Below are 14,000 nucleotides of genomic sequence, written 5' to 3' on the forward strand. Positions count from 1 at the left end.
AATGTGCCAAACCCTGTGGGCATCCCTAACTTCCATCCCACCATAGAATCATAGAATGGTTTTTGTTGAAAGAGGCCCTCAAGATCATCATACAACCATTAATCCTACACTGTCACTACCCCGTGTCCCTGAGAAACTCATCTATGTGTTTGTTCAACCTCTCCAGAGATGGTGACTCCACCACTGCCCTGGGCAGCCTGTTCCAACGCCTGACAGCCCTTTCCAGGAAGAAATTTTTCCTGGTATCCAATCTAAACCTCCTCTGGTGCAACAGCAGAGAAGAAGTTGCACAAAGCACAGCATCAGCTACTGGTGCTCACTTTCACATGATAAGTTGGTGGTGAAAGTGTGTCCCGTCAATTTTAACATTGGTCTAAAGGAGCCCTAAACCATGAAGACACCGGCTTCATCAAGCTTCAGTGGTTTCTGCCCACTCCTCTTGACAGAGCTCTTCTGTCTTGGGGGAGAACTGGATTTTAAGTACCTGCTCCCAGGTATGTTGATTATATTACAGTAATTAAATATAATATATGTGGAACTGGAGGCCAGTCTTCTGGTCACGGGACTGCGTGAGGTCAATTCCATTTATAAACTGTTAAGCCCTTGGTTTGGCATGTCAAGAACAAAAATACCTAAAGGAAAGACTATATTTGTAAGTCCTGAAAGATGAGGTCCCATCTTTGAAGTCAAGTCAGGAGAACTTTTTAATCAGAATAACTACAAAACACTCCCCACTAAAGCATATTTGCTTTCCCCAGGTTCACTACTATCAGATTGCCACTCATGTATTATTGACACATTTTCTCCATCATTGGCTGTGTCAATTATTTTTATTAAGATTTTTTCTTTGAATGAATAATAAGAGCATCTCTGGGTTTTCTTACTTGTTCTTTCAACGCAAATCTGTCTATTTTGTGAAATTCCCAAGCTTTTCTCAATGATAATGTTTTCTATCAATTTATCCCTTAAATCATTAACTCCAAAAGTTATATTGAAATTAAACGTAGTTAAATTTTATAATTAAAATTAACTGTTTAACAGTATATGTGCCTGTCTCCAAGTATGGGGCTCAGCATAGCTACTGGCTGCCCAGTGGGCTAATAGCATTGCCACTGCAAACAAACTTTGTTAGCTTCCATATTGTTATCATAGCAATCAATACCTGAATAATTAAATTTCTCCATTATCAAATTCTAGTCTTCTTTATCAGCTTTTCTTCCACCAATAATTTTGTTGTCTTAATCTGGTTTCTTCTCTGAAAGTCTATAGCAACCTTGGAGTTTCACCAGATAATCTTTCCTTTCTTTTCTGTTAAGTTCTCTAACCCAAATTTTTTAATGCCAAAATCTGAAGTATTTAAAAAAAGATTCCACTGAATGGAAGTTCGATCAAACTGTAGTTTGTTTTGTTTTAATACAGACTACTAATTTTATCTTGTCTAGCTCTTGAGTGAAATCCTATACATGTAAGTATTTGAATTTGCCATTAATTTTCTTGATTCATTTTCTTATTGATTTTCTTTCCTACTATTTCCATCCAATGTATCTAATAATTATTAGAGATGAGGCAAGAACCAGATGCCTGCATTCATACCCCCTCCAAGCTTTGTGGCTCACACCCATCTTTAATTAACATAAATGTGAGCAAGGAAGTTTCCCAGACTAATGTTTAATTCTATGATGTTATATTCTTACCCTCAATGTTTTTTTTCCTGTTACATTTTATCAAAGTTTTAGTCAGGGATGACTTCTTAAGAAAAAAGTTACACATCATGAGGCTTCATGCTCTCCTTAGACCTGATGGCAAATGATTTGAGCAGAATGGGGGAAGGATTCCTGTGCCCTTTTATATTCCTGCAAATGCAGGGAGACCAAATCACTGCAACGACTTTCATCTGTTCATTGCTCTATAAAGGCAACACTTTCCCAAAGAAATTCACTGTTGAATTATGGGGGGAAAGTGGGACACAAAACAAATGGGGGTGATAATGAATTGAAGTGATGATCTGAGGAGCTCATAGTGCTTCATAAGCATTAATTAATTAAACCTTACTACATCCCAGGGAGGCAGGTATTATGGCCCATACTTCAATCCTGGCTGCGGTGTGCTATTTCTGTATCTCAATATCATTGTGTTAATATGTATTCTGATGAGCGGACTGAGATGGTGTCTCACTGGTAGAGATGACTGTGCATATATTTAAGCTGTGAATATTTTGCATGATGAGCCTTCATATGGAAACAACTCTTTAATTATTATTTTTTTTTTTAAAATACAGCCTTGTTCCTGAATAAAAAGTACATGATAAATGAGTTAAACAGAGAACACTGAGGGGCTACTAACAATGTATAGTTATGTGCAATATATAACTCTTTCTATTACAGAATTAGGATGAACAGATACTTTCTTTCTGTTACTGAAAACCCGCGTGTACTTCAATGAGTATGGAATTTTCTTTCTTTTGTGATATAATTTATCTAATCACTGTAGGAATTTAACCTACAATTTTAACTGCAATAGTTAAAGGTGTGAAGTGCACATGAATCTCTTATTAATGCATTATAAAAGCTATTCTGAGGTTTCATTGCAAGAAACATGTTTTGGTTTTAGTACTGATATAGAGCTTTGACTCCTAATGAGTGTTTTCCCCCCCCTTTTTTTTTTCTATTCTGTTCTAAACAAGATGTTGTTTATTACTTGAAACACTATATGTAAGCCCCAAGAATATGTTACATGTGACTGGAGCTTTGGCAGACTTTAAGAAACTGAAGTTTCCAGAAATTTTGCTCTGTTTTAAAAACCAGAGTCGTGTTTTAAGGAAAGATTTCTACTTCCAAATGTGTGGTTGCCTGAACCTTTTACATTTTCAAGTCAGATTCCTCTGCCAAATAACACACTGTACCTTAACTATAATAAAAAAGCAGAGACTCTATGTTTATAAAAACATTGCAGGAGCAACTGTGATCATATTTCTTGAATTTATTCTATTCATGTGCTCAAATATGCATTTTTATAGCAAGTTCTCTATTGCACCGGGCACTTACAGGAGCAGAAAATGACATGTACAAGCAGAAGGTTGGCATAATACAACAAACCAAACTGGTAAAGTACAGGAATTCGGAGCCAGACCAAAATATGAGGTCAAGGAAGTTGCTTTTGTAATAATAGTGGTTATCTGTTTAATGTGTGATCTGGCAGTGATATGATGTTGACCATAAGCAATTATGCATGTTTCTAAACCGGTGGTATATGAGCCCTAAGTAACTATATGCAAGATAGATGGGCTGTGAGAAACAGGCAGTCTCTCTATTCTTGTGGTTCTTCTTGCTTCATGTCAATTAAAATTACAGTTTAGTAATAGATATAAATTCTCTTATTATAAAATAAGATCTATATTCACTCTGCTGGTTGCCATATACTTAAAATGGTATATTTAAACCAGTTTTATACAGCAAGCTCCTCTCTGAGATGATAAATACTGCATAATATTCTTCTTAACAGACATGTGGTTAGACATACTTTTCCTAACTCTAGTTATGATTTGAAACAGCTTTCTTCACAGTCAAGTTCTAATGTCAGTGTCCGTGAATAATGCCCTTGTTCTGTATTTTGTTGGGCATGAGCCTGGAAGTCAGTAATGTCCCAAATGTACACATAGCTGCCTGGCCTTGACCTAGCAGGAGTTAAAAGCAGGAAGATCTTCATGATGCCAACCAGGCTGAGCTCAGATTAGGACCCGAGAGCTGCTATGCTGTGGTCCTGGCTCTGAAAACCCATTTTTTACGACTTGGGTGAGTTCACTGGACAGTGTATCTTCTCACTAGCTTTTAATAGCCTTGGATCCCACTGTTAAAACTCCTCTGTAAAATGGGATTGCAGTGCTTTTGTGGGCTTAGGAGGATGTGGCCAGAGTGGAAGCTGTGTGGCTGAGCTAACTGCGGTAGAAACTGTGCTAATGAGCAACGAAGACACCCAAGAAAGCCTCTTCTCCCCAAGAGCAAGGAGTTGCGTGCAATTTGGCTCCTGCAGTGTAGGTCTTGTGATCACTGTTGTCCGTATCCCATGGCTTGAATCTCTGCCTTTGCACAGAAGGAGCTGTGGTCACCAGCTCTCCATCCCTGCCCCTGAGCACCATCTAGAAATAATCACTTAAAAAGCAGCATGTGACCTCCTTAAAACAAGTCGCAGCTGATGGGTTCCTAAGGACTCCTGAAGGCATTTCACACGGCTTTGGCCATCGCAGAGGTGATGACTTCATCTATATTTTTAGCAAACTCAGCACTGATACCTGCAAGGCATCCTGGAGAGAAATAGTATGGCTTTGTTGCCTGAAAGACTGATTTAAACAAGGATTTAATGACCGGAGCACATCGGTTAATCGTTGGTAATTTAGGAGCTGTATCAGTAATCTTGCAATAGTTCTGAGTTTGTCATGGGGACTTTCACATCCCATCAGTGCACGTGCTCTGGCTGTCACTTCCAGACTCTTCAGATGGCACCTTTCATCCTTTTGCTTTTCAGAAGCACAAAAATCAGGCCTGCAAAAATCCGTGATTGTGGTGGAGAACTAAATAAGGAAACAACTGGTTACTGAAAAGCCACCCCCTCTGAGAGAAATGTCAGCGACACAATGGGGACTATTATTCCGCTCCCTTACAACCAGATTGGGGGTTTATGCTAAAATCTCTAGAAAAGGGCACCAGCATCCTATCAGTAAACTATGCTTCTGACTGGCATTTGGCGCTCCCTTTTTGGGGTACCACTTCCAGAGGGGCCCCTGTGCTCCTGGGCCACCCCAGGACTTTGCAGACAGGGAGGGCAGCTGGAGGAGCCACTTTCTTGCCTGCGGCTCCAGCGCACGAGCAACATTCTGGCACCTTTCCCCGTGTTACAGTCGTGCAGAGCAACCATTCCATCGCCCGTAATAAATCACGGCTCTGAAGCATCGTGAAATGGTCACATGCAACAAATGGCAAAGTCCATCTACTCTCTAGTGTTGTGGGCTCCTTGCGTTGAAAGAAAGAACACATTCTCTGACAGGACAGAGCTGTTTCTTTTTTTTTTTTTTTCCCCAACTTTTTCCGTAATATGTGCCTTATTTTAAAGGAAAACTGTCTCGCTTAGCTAATCTCCCATTCATGGTCATGTGGACCATCCACAACTTTCTGGTAATGAAATCTGTGCTTTGCAAAAACTATGGCCATTATCTCCATGGAAAAGTTCTGATAGGAAAATAATATTATTTTAACTTTTTTTATTATGATTTAGCAGCTGGAAACAAGGAAAATGTCCAGGACTACTGTGCTACTCATCTCTCTGCAAACTATCAGTGACAACTCCACAGACAAAGCCGGGAATGAACAGTTTTATGTAATAAATATTTGGATACGTTTTCAAGTAAGGTGAGAAAATAGTGCAGGCTATGTTAGCTGATGTCCTGCTCTTTGGAAATGTTTCTGTTGTTTAAATAAGTACAGTTAAAAAAACCCCCAAAACATTAATTACATTCCAGGTGACCTGGCAGGTTTTTTTATTGGCATGTGGCACTCTTGTGGATGAATGAGGAGATGAAAATATCTTTATATACTAAGTTAATTCTAGTGAGCTAAATAGCCACAGAGCAATTTGCTAATGTTGGGAGATTTCATTTTTAAGGTGTCCAAATGTCTTGGAATAAACTTTCTGGAAAATAAAGGGATTTGCCTAGTATAACGGAATATAAAAAAAAATAGTTTATACATTTTTAACTAGAGTAACTTCAGAATTTGGGTCTCTGGGGAAGATATTGATCCTTATATAGATCTGCAAAACATTTGTAAATTGGGTGGTGGGGAAAGTGTGTTTCACTAAGCTGGAAAATTTTCTTTAGAATATGCCTTTTTCATCGACATTTTTAGTCAGGAAGAGTTAAAACATTTCCCTTTGACAGCTTGACAAGACTTCAATTTTACAATTTTGGTTTTGTATTATTTTAAATGATATATTAGATTAACTTTATTATTACAACCTCATTCATAGCAGTGCTTTTGATGTTTCCCAATCAACATTTTTCTGGAATATCTTCCCCATGAGAAATTTTGACTTTTTGTTCCTATCCATTATAGAAAACACTCTTTTCTCACCAGGCTTTGTATTTAATGTATTATCTAAATTTAGTATCAAGGTGGTGGGTGCAGGTAGGAGCAGGCAGCAGTGGGTGAGTATCTGTGCTGCCTTCCCTATGAGCTTTAAGTCTTGTCTATGTAAAAACAGGGTTATTATTTGCAACTTAACCTTCTTTGGGAAGCATGATGAAGGTGATGGTTTAGGAACATCTACCTTAAAGGCTTGCCTTTGGGTCTTGTTGCTCAATTGATTGGTTTTCTGCTGATCTATGGTTCTGGCTCAGCTCACCTTGTACACAGAAATCCAGAATTTGGGAGAGGAAAATGGGACCCGTAAGAAGGGAGCAGCAGGTTGTTAAACTCATCCCAGCTGTGTCGTTGATCCATTCCTCCATTATGTGAGCCAATGGATAAGGTGCATCCTCTTTAAGAAATGTCAAGTGGCAGTTTCTTAAAAATAGTTGTAAGAAGATAATTGATTTCTTATGAAGGAACAAAAGGGTTTTCCCCTCCAAATTCCCATTTTTTTGGACTTCAGGCATTCAGGCTCTCTGTTTTGCCTAAGTAGGAGAGTCAGAGCTCCAGGAAAATGGGTGAAATCTCCTGCTTCCTTTGTGTATGGCAGCAAGATCATCAGAGAGGCCAAAAGCACCCAGTTGCCTAACCCTGCAGAGCCTGGTTATCCATTTGGAGATCCTTTTGAGTTACTCTAGAGCTTAGCATGTCTCCAGTTTGGCTCCCTGGTATCCTGCGGGCACTTCTCCCGCTCCAGCAGCACATCTTCTGCAGGTGCTGTGCTATTCCTCCCCGGCAGCCTGCCTGGAAGAAGCTGTTCACGCGACTCCGTGGGAGTTACTGCGACGTCTGTGGATGTGTACAAGCTTTGAGGAAAAAGAATTATTCAGAATAGCTCCGCCTTACTCCTATTCCCTAGAAACACAGCTTTGACAAGGCTTACTTTGAGTTTCAGCAAGGCGCTGAGGGTATGAAAACGTATTGCAGAGTGAGCTCCTGTCATCAAACACAGCAAGCTAGTACAAAAAATTGTTTAAGCGAGGTAGTGCGGTGCTGAACTAAAGTGGTCTGGAATACAATAAAAGGTGAACCTTCTTTCAGAATTACAGCGTTATTTTTTTTCTTCCCCCTGGACAGACTTTGAGGACTGCTGTATTTATTCTTGTATTTCTTCCCAGTCATTTTGGATGTGACTGAAGCTGGCTGTTCTTAGAGTTGGCCTCCAGCTGAATGAGAGGGTTTTGCTCCAGCCTCTGCCTGACCTTGGGTTACAGGCACTTCAGAAAGCAAAAGCAGAGCTGTGCAAATAACCTGCTTTATGTCTAAGTTGTACCGGCTCCATGAATACAACTTGGGATGGGTTTCCATCGGGTAGGCTGGTTTGCAGCCCCGCTCGTTCTGGAAGAGAGTGTGGGACTGCTTTGAGAAAAAACAAATTTACTTAAAAAATAATTGCTCTTATATCCCTTCCCAGAGTGGAGGAGAAAGTTGGAGGGGAAAGAATGGGGGTAGACATCCAGGAGGCAGCAAAATGCATTATGCATCTGTTTTTTCGTCATATATCCGAGTCATTTCAAACCATATTTATTTGCTGGGATGTTTGTGTTCATGCTGAAAGTGGGATAACAGAGTATATAAGGTTATATATTAGTGAAGAAGAAAATGACTGCTATAGTACTCTCTACTCTCAGTTCCTTCTCCACTAATGCCCTTACACCTTTCTTTTTCAGGCTTTTTGTAGCATCCTAAACAGAAGGATATTGAAGGGAGCTGATTCTGCTTTGATCCTTATGCTTGTTGTCAAAGCGCTTGGGATTGAAGAGACTGTTGGCTACAATTGACTGTGACAATTAGGAGATGATCAGAGCCCTAGAGTGGAGCACTTAAAGGGTAATTTACATGTCAGTTTGTCGAATAAAAAAAAGATATTCAGCTAAGATTTTTTTTCCCCCCTTAGAGCCTTGTAAACTGCAATTTGTGCTCTAGTAAGAAAAACCTGGCAGAGGAGTTAGGATAGCCATTTCCATTTGAAAAGAGGCAATCATAAGGCCACTGCTGAGCCTATTGTCCACTAAAAATGCTGATTTGCAGTCAGGGAGTGAAAGAGTGGAGCCATCACTAAATAGAACCTCGTGCAAGGTAACTCCCCCTTGGTGGCTTTCTAATGTTGGCTGAAGGTTTTATATACCTTAAATCCTGCATTTACTATCATTATAACATTGTTACTGATCATGAATGTCCTTTATCATAACAAAAAAAATGAAGGTATTGAGGGGGAGGTGGGTGGAACAGGAGCTACCAGGCAGTTGATAGGCTCACGCCAGCTATCTATTGTATCACATCTTTCTTATTCTCCTGCCTTTTGTATGCCATCACAATTTTCTTCTTGTCCCCCTTTGCACTTTGCCATTCAGGCACCTTCCATAACAGTTTTCTCATAGGTTTTCCATACCTATTTATACTTCATTTTTAGACGCACTCCCAGTAGATTTTTAGCATTTTTCACATTTAACCCGCTGGGAAACGAAAAGAGAGAGGGAGGTGTTCAGTTCAGAGTTTGCCTTTCTGTAAGTGTGGTGTGATTAGGCTGTAATAAAGACTGTATGCACACAGGTCTGAGAGAGGACTGAAGTCAAGACAGCTGATTATTAAATAAACTTATTTGCAATCAGTCTTTTTTTATGTGATAACTGATGAACCTGGAGTTGCTTTGACTGTAGAGTTACATGAACTTATAAAAATATCAAAAAACAACACCTCCCTCACTATTCTGGTTGGTGTGAGCTGTAGCATATGTGATATTCCTAACAGTTTAAGAAAGGTATATTAGTAGATACATATGAGGCTCCAGTGTGTGTATATATGCAAATAAGTGTATTTTGAGGTTGCACCATAGGTTTTTCTTCCAGAGATGGCATTGACTCTTTTTTACTCTCATGTCCCCAGAAGAATAAATGGTCATGTATTCCAGTTGGGGAACCAGAATTAAAGACTTTGCTTTGTCAGGATTACGAGCAAGAAGCCTTCGCTGCCCAGATGTGCATTGCTGTAAAAACCCTGGGGCTACATTTCTGGGGAAGTTTTGTGGCTTTCAAGAAAAGCCAAGCGTGCACACAACAGTTCTGATTCTGATCCTGGTGGCAGACCTTGGTCAAACACCACTGATTTGAACAGATTTTGGATTTCTGTCAGTACCAGTGGGATAAGAATCAGGCCTTGTGTGTCCATAATGTCGCCAAAATGCCCTTTTCTTATTTCTATATATGCCCTATGTCCTTGGGCTTTTGGTACATTGAACACCAGGCAATGAACTTTCTATTTCAAAAATTGTACTAGAAACATGTTTTAACATGGTGAAGAAGTACTTCAAAATATTTCTAATCTGTGCAGCATTCCTCTTCATTGTAAGGTTCAATTAGAAGAAAATCTTTTAATATATAGATATTCTTTAGGAGAATTGTTATATTGTCAGTTTCTCCAGGAAGCTATGGAAGTGAGATGATGGCTTTTGCCATCTCTTGCTGTTGTACAAAACTTTTTGAGCACCCCAATGTTTGTATGTGTCTATCTCTGTATCCATAGTAAGGAACAAAAAGGAATAAATAAAATAAGATACGAAGAGTAAACAGTATAATGACAGGGTTGGTCTGGAATGACTTTGGCTTCATATGTGCCTGCAGTACTGAGACATTGGTAAATCTGAATTAACAAAAAATCAGGTATAACAGGAGGTCCTTGTCTCCCAGGTAATGGCTAAATGACGAGCAGATGAGCCATCGTAATATTGATTTAAGCATTTTGTTCCAGCCAGTCACCATTAACTTTGATTTGTTTTTACTTTCTTCATACAGGTTTGCATTTCAAGGACTCTCAGAGAACTAATTGTGCAAAATTCTAGTAACTGCACATTCTCTTGCTGGAAAGGTAATGGATGAATGAATGAACGATTTTTGGGCTTTCCCTATACTTTAGAATTAACTTAATTTTTTGGAAATGAGCAGGAAGAAGCAAGTTTTACTCAGTAGCAATGCATTTTGAAAAGTCTTCATTTTTGGGGTGTAGGTTTATAAAAATAGCCTTCCTTAAGACTCTTGGAATGTAAAATTGATTAGAATTTAACTGAAAAGTGCTTTTTAAATGAGTTATCAAATCTACTGTTCCTGTTACTAAATATATATTTTAAAATAAATTAATGTACATATTAATCATAATGCCAGAAAGCATTTTGCAATGTCCCTAGAACTGCCTTTCTTGCTTAAAAATAGAGAGCAAAAGTCAACATATTTACAGTAAAAATATGCTTCCTTATGCAACCCTGTCTTATGCAGGTTTAGATTTAGTTTAGATTTAAGTTCAGGAGAATAAACCATACCAGTGTAGCTGCTTTTTATACGTGAGAAATTATATTCACAGTAAGGCACTATACAACTTGACTTCTATAGGTTTGAAATAGTTAAAGATCATGACAAATTATGCGTAGTGAAATACTATGACCCCATTCAGTACCTATCTTCACAATCAGCCTGAAATATATCCCTTTATTGCTTTGTGAATTAATAATACGGTGTTGGGCAACTACAGATGACTTCTTGTTAATTAGAATTAGAATTTCAGATGCGTGCTATGATGCATCAGAACTTTGTCTATTTTCTGCTAATAGGACACACCGAGTGAATAGCAAAATGTTTTTCAAGACCAGGAAGGGAAAATGATCTTCTGATCTAAATAAGATGTTGTCTTGAGGAAAGGCACCTAACTTCTTAATGTCTGTCTTTCAGTTAAATCTTTCAAAATTGTGGCACTTCTCAAAATTGGATGTTTGAGCAAGTGTTGAACTAGAGAACTGTGATTTGAAAAAGTCATCTGGTCTCTGTGGTGATAGAGAACATACTGAGTATATGGCTTATAGTTACATAAATTTGTAGTCTTTACTAATTGGTCTTTTTACTTAGATTAAATCTTCAAGTGACAAAAATAAATATAGCTCCACCATTAACTATGTGTCAGCTGAAATCTGCTCCACAAAATGTATTTTATCTGATAAATAGCAGAGATGGTAAGAATACCCTTTGTATGGATTTCCAATAGTAAAATGGCTCTAGAGGACCACACTACTTGAGATGTCTCATCTTAAATGAATTTCAAAATTTACAAGGTGTTCCCCTGCATCTCCTGCCTCACACATAGTTATGAAAAACCTTGCCCTAGGTGTAGTATTTGTGGTGTATTTTGGGTTTCACTGTACTCCACATAATTTTAAAACTAAAACTGAGAAGTGAACCTTTACTAATCTTTCCTTTTTATTTCAAACTGGGCCATACTGGAGAGTTTGGATTAAAAGCATAGTCTATTTCAACAAAGTTCTAAAAACAGGGGCAAAAACCAAATGAAAACAAATGTCCTGATGTAGATTATTTTTCAAGATTCCCTCCCAAAATGAAGAGCTATGGTCAAATATCCTGCCCGTGTAAATGGAGTTTGTTGTGTTGGAGCTAACAGAGGTTAGCTGCCCACTGAGCATGTAGGCCCAGGTTTTGCTTTTCAAAGGCAAATCCCAGCTAAAGCTGAATCTTGAACTTTGTAAGATTTTGCTTTCCTATATGAAAGTGCCTTTGGAATAAATTCAGTGAGTTTGCTCTAATTTCAAATAATCTTCTAAACTCAAAGGGCTGTGCCACGGTCATGCATGTCCGGTAGAGTCCTTGGAGACTCTGCACGGGTAAGGACAGACCTCACCACTGAGTCCGTTACGATTCATAGAATCATAGATAGTTTGGGTCGGAAAGGACCTCAAAGGAATACTGATAGAACCAGGTCATTCCCATGGCTGCTGAGGGGCTGCCAGGTGTGTTTAGCGCACATCAACTCGTGTCAGCACTGGCAGGGGTGGCCCATTTGGATGTACCAAAGCAAAGTCCCCTTTCATCTGCGATGACTGGAGTGGAGCTGCTGCTTTGCTGCAGTGATGGCGACAGCAAAGTCAGGCTGAAAGAGGAAGAATCATTTGTGTTTGCCTTCAGAGTGCTGAGGTTCTGATTAAAAAGAAGCGTAAGAAATATTGGGCAAAACAGAGATCTGCACATACATATTAATTCATTTTTTATATTACTCAGGTTTTAACAGTTAGCAATGGTGATGAGATGAATATTAAACTGCACTGTTGAAGTGGCTTTTAGGCTAAGGACAATACAGACACAAAACTAATTCTGGCAAAGTGGTGAGGCACCTCAGTTGTGCTCAGTACCACCAGGATATATAATCCAGAGGCTTTAATACCTCCTCAGCCCAGAGCACGGGGGTTTGCACATCTCTCATCCGTACGGTCTGTTTTCTTTAGTGTACAAGGTGCAGGACAGGCAATAATGAAGGATCCTTCTTGTCCAAAGAAGGATGGAACACAGCTATGATATTACTCTGAGCAGGGAGGTATCTGGTTCAAAAGCTTAGTGAGTGAAGGTGATATTGTTCTACAAACTGTGGTAACACAGAAGAACATGTATGTTTTCCTATCATGACTGAGGTAACCTCAGTATCCACCCCTTCAAGTCTCACTCCATGGTGTTAATGCTGACTCTGTGAGACTGGAAGAGTCACCTGTGTTACCTTCCACTCAGGGTCTCACTTAGGTAACATCTGTGGCATTACACTGATTTCTATCAGTTGGAAATCATGTTAATTTTATAACGTGTGGACTAGCTGTTCCTTTCCTGAGTAAAAGAAAAGATGGGAAATGAAAGGGCTTCCAAAGCACAACTACATTTACTCTTGGCTATCAAAAGGAAATGTAATTTGGCATTCTTATCTGAAAAAGAAATAGGAATGCCTTACAGAAACAATTCAGAATTCCAGTTTTCTTTTCCTGAAGATGAGTCCTGTGATTTTATGAGCCAGGTGGTACTTCATAAGAATAATTTCATAAGAAAAAATCTTTATTGTGGAGCATACATACATGGATATTTAACACATTCCTCCTTTTGCTGTGGAAAGCCGCACTCACAGTGCCTATAGTAAACAGGGCCTTAATTATGACTGCTGAAAAATAATTTACCTTGACCAGCACTTTGGTTTTGTTGTATGTACAATTAACAGATTACAGTGTGAACTTGGAAATAAAGCAGAAGACAGACTTTTTTTTTTTTTTTTTTTTAAATGTACTTATTAAGCCATAGTCCCCAGTTATGTATCTGGTTGTAACTCTATTCAAGTGACATTGCTCTGCATGGAGAAGGGACCTGCACCTGAGGTCCAAGCTCTTTGGTATCATTTCAGGGCATCAAATTGGACAACATGGTGCAAAGTGGCCTCAATGTAAATGTAAATCAGATCTTTCTCTAGAAGCATGCAAAGAGAAAATTGCTAAAAGTTAACACTTTGAGCATCTTATCTTACTAAATATACACATAAATATCTCATGAAACCTGTAGCTTGTCTTCATTTTGATAATTCTACTTTCATTTGATCCACGACCAGGCTCTAGAATCACCAAAGCAAAACCATGGGCTTCTGAATGGACATGTACCAGAAAAAGTGCCAAGAACCCCCAGATTCAGGTACTGTCAGTAAAAATCCAACTTCTGGGTCCCTTTGTGGGCCTTGTTCAACAGATACTGACCCCATGTACTGGGATGGAAGCTGGATGTTAACCCCACGCTGTTGTAAAACCCAAGCATGTGAGAAGAGAACTGAAGTCTTGAGTTTGTGGTGTTTTAAATAAGTCTGAGGCTGATGAGAAAATTAGCTTTGACATTCTGAATTCATGCTGAAAAGTGTAAAGGAAAATGGGATGATTATTATTAATAATCAGTAGCAGAAGTCAAATGTCTGAAGGACTATTTGAACTATAACGATACCCTCTTAAAAGTTTGGAATTAACTCTTCATA

At 38.9% G+C, this 14,000-nt stretch overlaps 1 long non-coding RNA gene across 1 annotated transcript in view; it reads left to right on the plus strand.

Moving 5' to 3' along the window:
- The first annotated feature begins 7,907 nt into the window (after window positions 1-7,907).
- LOC309441486 overlaps window positions 7,908-14,000 on the plus strand; it is a 9,089-nt gene continuing 2,996 nt past the window's right edge. Inside the window, exons 1-3 of the long non-coding RNA XR_014184391.1 lie at window positions 7,908-8,009; window positions 9,971-10,043; window positions 13,590-13,669. This is a non-coding gene — a long non-coding RNA (uncharacterized lncRNA). The remainder of the gene's footprint in view (window positions 8,010-9,970; window positions 10,044-13,589; window positions 13,670-14,000) is intronic.

Source organism: Streptopelia decaocto, assembly GCF_964273445.1.
Source record: "Streptopelia decaocto genome assembly, chromosome: 6".
Lineage (NCBI taxonomy): Eukaryota > Metazoa > Chordata > Aves > Columbiformes > Columbidae > Streptopelia > Streptopelia decaocto.